Source organism: Protopterus annectens, chromosome 4.part1 (assembly GCF_019279795.1).
Source record: "Protopterus annectens isolate FY-2018-M chromosome 4.part1, PAN1.0, whole genome shotgun sequence".
Taxonomy (NCBI): domain Eukaryota; kingdom Metazoa; phylum Chordata; order Ceratodontiformes; family Protopteridae; genus Protopterus; species Protopterus annectens.
This window is the reverse complement of record NC_056734.1, coordinates 450,211,876-450,217,875: the sequence shown is the minus strand read 5'-3', so window position 1 is coordinate 450,217,875 and position 6,000 is coordinate 450,211,876.

The window sequence follows — 6,000 nt, the reverse complement described above, 5'->3', positions numbered from 1 at the left end:
GATGTTGGTTGCCAGCATACCCTCACCAGGTATTCTACCACTATATGTGGGAAGGGTGTTATATGTCTACATTATGCTCGGTCTCTACTGTCATTCATAGGGTATCCACTGGCTGTCAACATGTGCTTTCATGCTAGGGAAGCCACAATGATGTGCACGGGTCATCTTGCACGTGACACCCATGGCCCGATGTATAATGGCAAAGCTCCTTGGTACACACATACTGCCTTATGCTGCAGGGCATGGTTTGCATAGTTACCTCCGTGGGTATCACACAGGTTTGGACACTAACAGTGCTGCTACACAACAACAGCAGTGTACACTGGAAGATGCATGCACCAGACACTGCCCTCAGCATGGTGAACTGCAATGTCTGTGCAGTACCAGATTCATGATTCATGGCTCACAGGTGTTACCCATCACTGACAGGTTATGCCCCATACCATGCCTGTCACTCCCTACACATGTAACACACATGGATAGGGGGGTGGTATCCCAAGGTAACACAGATACACACACCTCTAGGTTGTTGGCACAGCACAAACCATCAGGGCCTACTCATGTGCAGCTGACAGTCTGTCGGACTGCCATCTGGTTCATAGCCTGGCACACGCAACCCTCACATACACAGGAAGACCACCTATCCTCCATAACAACACCGGCAATATGACAGTCTCATGAACTGTGTTTATAAGGCCGTACTGCATCCAGTCAAACATTATGTGTGAGCATTACTGTAGCTACAACACACTAGTTGAAGAGTTCACAGCATGTGGTCACCGAATTGCAGTGGAATGACATGTTACCACTACCACAACAAGTGGGAACATGCAGCACCTGTACATCGACTACATGTACACTATATGGCCCAGACCAGATGTGTATCCCTTGTTGTAGGTGTTTCACCATAGACACCCACACTGTATAGGGACATACCACGTGTGGGCCATGCACAGTAAGACACAGTCATATTGGTATACATTGCAAATACCATTTATCCACATGAAGCATGTGTCAGACATGGTAACTACTGCAGGTCACAGGTATTTATGTGTATGTGTCACACACATATATCATGTGTGCAATGCCATTGCTGGTTTAGGCAATGGCATGCATTATTATGTACAAACACCCACACAAGGTCATACTGTGTGACACAACCACATGTGACAGTTGTGGGTTACGAAAACATACCTATCTGTACTCTGACATTGGTAATAGCCACAGTAGCAGAGCACACTATTGGCATTACTAGCCAACTAGCCCTGTTTGGCTGTGCTGATAGTGTGGTGACATCCCCTGTGTTTACTGGGGGAGTATGCAGCATCTGGTGTATTGTAGTATTTGCCAAAAGAATCTGTTCTCTCACACTTGCATTTACACACACCCTATTACCCCTCCACACATGCCATTTGCAGGATTCATTCCCTTACCTAACTAAGTCCTGACACGTGAGAGAGACGCAATAGCAAAGCGCACTATTCGGTTTACTAGATAGTCCCTTTTCTCTGGCTATACTTATTGGGTGCTGACAACATCAGTATTTTGAAAGGGTAATGTGCATCAGGTAGTGTGATCTCCTGATTGCCAAAACTAACATGTTTTTCATACGGAAATGCACACACACAAACTCCCCACATCCAAACACACACACATGCCATTTAGAGGTTTCAAACCCTTACTTAACTACATTACGATACTCAGGAGGAACACATTAGCAGAGTGCGCTATTCGCATTACTAGGAGGCTTTCCTTCTCCTGCTGTACTTATAAGGTGCTGACATCATCTGTGTTTAGAAAGGGGAGTGTGCATCCTGTAGTGTGTTCTCCAAGTTGCCAAAAGGGACATTATCCTCACACATATTTGCACACACACAGTAACCCCCATCCAAACACACACACTTGCAGGATTCAAACCACTACCTAACTATGTTATGACACTCGAGACGGACGCATTAGCAGAGTGCGCTTTTCGCATTACTGGGAGGCTTCCCTTCTCCTGCTGTACTTATAGGGTGCTGACATCATCTGTGTTTAGAAAGGGGAGTGTGCATCCTGTAGTGTGTTCTCCCAGTTGCCAAAAGGGACATTTCCCTCACACACACACACAGTAACCCCCCCATCCAAACACACACACTTGCAGGATTCAAACCACTACCTAACTATGCTATGACACTCGAGACGGATGCATTAGCAGAGTGCACTATTTGTATTACTGGGAGGCTTCCCTTCTCCTGCTGTACTTATAGGGTGATGACATCATCTGTGTTTAGAAAGGGGAGTGTGCATCCTGTAGTGTGTTCTCCCAGTTGCCAAAAGGGACATTTACCTCACACATATTTGCACACAGACAGTAACCCCCCCCCATCCAAACACACACACTTGCCATTTGCAGGATTCAAACCACTACCTAACTATGTTATGACACTCGAGACGGACGCATTAGCGGAGTACACTATTCGCATTACTGGGAGGTTTTCCTTCTCCTGCTGTACTTATAGGGTGCTGACATCATCAGTGTTTAGTAAGGGGAATGTGCATCCTGTAGTATGTTTTCCCAGTTGCCAAAAGGGACATTTCCCTCTCACAGAGACAAACCCCACTCACCCACACTGAGCATTTGCAGGATTCAAACCCCTACCTAATTAAATTATGACACCTGAAGGAGATGCATTAGCAGAGTGCACTAGCTGAATTACTGGGCATCTGTCCTGCACCTGTAGTATTTCTAGCGTGCTGACATCTTTATTTCCACAGAGGTATGTAGATGTAGTACTACCTGTCAGGTGGGGGATAGCATTTATATGCATTTGCAGCCACCTACGTCAGGGTCAGATATGCACATCGCACTACCAGGTTATGTTCTATACCATGCTTTGGGACCACAGGACCTGTAACACACAACACAACCAGTCCAGAACACCACACCCACATCCAGGACACACACTTAGCTTCCCTGGGAGCAATGCCATGATATGCAGGTATTCACATACACCATTCCAGTTGTTAACATCAGGTACAGGCATATTGTGTGTGAGAACTACTCAGGCCTCTACCACTTTACCCTACAGCCACTACAATTTGTGGGTCCATGTGCTATGGCAGAACCACACACCACAGCCAAATGGATGAATACATATTGCACCTGTCCATCTGCAGCGTGGGTACTCACTGTTCCACACCAGAGGTAGACCACCATTGTTGATATCTGACCATGACCACCTTTCCCCTGGACATCCATATCTCATCTCCACCCCCAGGGAAGATTGTCACTGCACACAAACTGTGTTTAGCACAAGCAGCCTCTACACTTGTGTAGACTGGGGTGGATGACTTCAGAGGACCCATGCTGGAGGACTATACTGGCCACTCAGCATAATCCTTGACACTTGCATCCTATGAGCATGTGTACAGTTTGCATTGGTCATGCTATCCCACATATACCCATGACTGCTCCACAACAAGACACCTGTCAGCTGTACACCGGCCATATATGCACCGTTCAACAGACAGAGTGACTTAATACATTGCAGAGCTGTAGCCCACAGAGGGAGGACATCTGTGGACGGTTCCAGCATGGCACTTCATTCACACATACTCATTACAACACAGTGTTGACAGTGTAATCATCCAGAGAATGCAGATAGGGCTCCCCTCAGTCTGTTATTGATGGACACCTACTGTCAGAGATCCTCGGCAACCCTCTCAAAGCACACACCGACAACATGGCTGTGGCTTAGCACATTCAATCCCTGAGTCCTCCACGGTGCCCCTGCTTGACAGAGGCACAGCTCACTACCCTCACATGTTGCCTTTTGTGACCTACTTTACAGTGGCATGGTAGCCTACTATCCTGGGGATGCAGATGCCAAGCACACTCTGGCTGAGCTGTCATTCCCTGGGGCAGGAAGCCTAGTATTGACCTCTACACCCATATGTTCAATCGTCGGATGCACAGTATTTGTTGTGCTGTTCTACTGTTTGCAGGTCTTTATTGCCATAGCATTCCCTGTTCCTATGACCAACTTGTGTATCTGTGGCAGATGTTTGCATATGACGGCGATCCACTATATCACTTATGCCTCTGTGGTCATTTACTGTGTGCACTGGGCTGATTGCTGTGTTGTGGTTGGTTCCTGGACTGACACGTACAAATACCAGATATGTGTGGCCAACTGCTACACGGAGATATGGCCTAAGTGTGTGAGCATGCCCAGTTCAGCCTTTCCATGGCATGTTGTCTGACATATGCCTCATTTATCAAAGTGTGCGAGCATGCCCAGTGTGAGCTTTCCATATGTTGCACTTTGAAGTCCAACACATATTTGTGTGTGTGTGACCTTCGACATTATTGCACATTTATGATTGTGTGCTGGGTGTCATGTTGTGTACTAACTGGCCTACTGCTTCATGTCTGCCACAACAGGGATTATACTGTGCCTGCAGGAATTGCATGGGATACTTTGCAGACAGTTCTCAACATACTTTCATAATGACCTAACACTGTAGTACCGTATAGTGTACTGGTTCGGTACTTTCACTGTAGTGGACAGTATCCTGGGCTTTAGTCCTGTCACTGCTTGACATCTTCATAGTGAGCACAACAGACTGTGTAGGGGCCAGTTGTGCACATATGACCATGTTGCAATATGTTCAGATATGGACTACCTACACCAGGCTCGTCCATCATTGCTAGTGTATTCCGCAACATGGGTGGACATTGGCAAACACTATTGATGTTCCGTAGGCCATTTCTGATGGTAGTCACAGGGTGTGTTTGTCCTTCGACACACATTGTAACTGGAGTTTGCCATTACATATGTCATGGTTGGTATACTGTGCCTCTGTCTACCTCTGACATAACAGTGATACCCAGGGTAGCCTACCATCTCCCATACACTCATCAGGATGCCTCTTGAGGGGTGTCGATATGTGGCACTCTGGCTGACCTGTACCAGGAGTTTACTGAAGTGGGGGGGGGGTGCCTTCTGTGTTATGGATCATTGTGTACAGCTTGTTCTATGTATGTCAGTGCTGGCGTTCAGGTCTCTCATGTGCATAGCTCACTGCCATTCAGATTGTACAAGGTGCAACATGTTCATTCATTCCAGGTTGGACATGGCTTCATACATCAGGCACAGCTTTCCTGTAGCTGGGAAGGATGGCGGTGTGTGGGGCTGCAGTTTGTTTACTCAGGCAACACATGGCATCTGTTCAGGCTCTTTGCTACCCCTGGTGGGGTACTGTTGTGGACTTTACAGTTGTTGGAGGTGTCTGCTGCGGTATATCCCACAGGGGCTATTGTAGTCAGTTGTGATGCTGATGGAGGATGGCTGCAGAGCCAGAGTGAGTTCCCCTTATCTACATCTGCCAGCCTTCATGTTTGGGTGGGTATATGGTACATGTTTCTGCAAACACTACAGACACATGTTTGTCCAGTGCAGGATATTTATCACCTTTTGTACCCAGGTCTCACATTACATGTTAGGTGCCTCATGGGTTAACTCCTGTGTGGTAATTTGTGGGCACTTACTGTATATCCACGGTGGTTGTCTATACACAGTTCTGCGATTAGCTTGCTGACATGACTATGGCTACAGTTGTCTGTTTGTAGGTGGCCCTTTTGTGGGTTGCTTGTGTCAGCTGGGGGTCGGATATGGTGGGCTGTTTGTACTCCTCTGCATACATGCTCAGTCACAGTCCTTCCATGTTGGCCTATACCTATGGGACATGTATACAGAATTGGGGTGGGGGGCCATGACCAGACCTTGTGGGATGCCACTCATATCTGCTTTGTAGTCTGAAATGGATGCGGCATGTCTGACCATGTCAGTTCTGTCCTTGGTCTGCTTTGCAACCCCTCTACTGACATAGGGGTGTATATTTAAGCTGGTGAACATATCCATACTGAACACGTACGGTATTGTCTAGAAGCATGTGCACGGTCCAGCTACGCTGTATGGACCACATAGCCCTCATCAATGACCTTAATGACTGCTT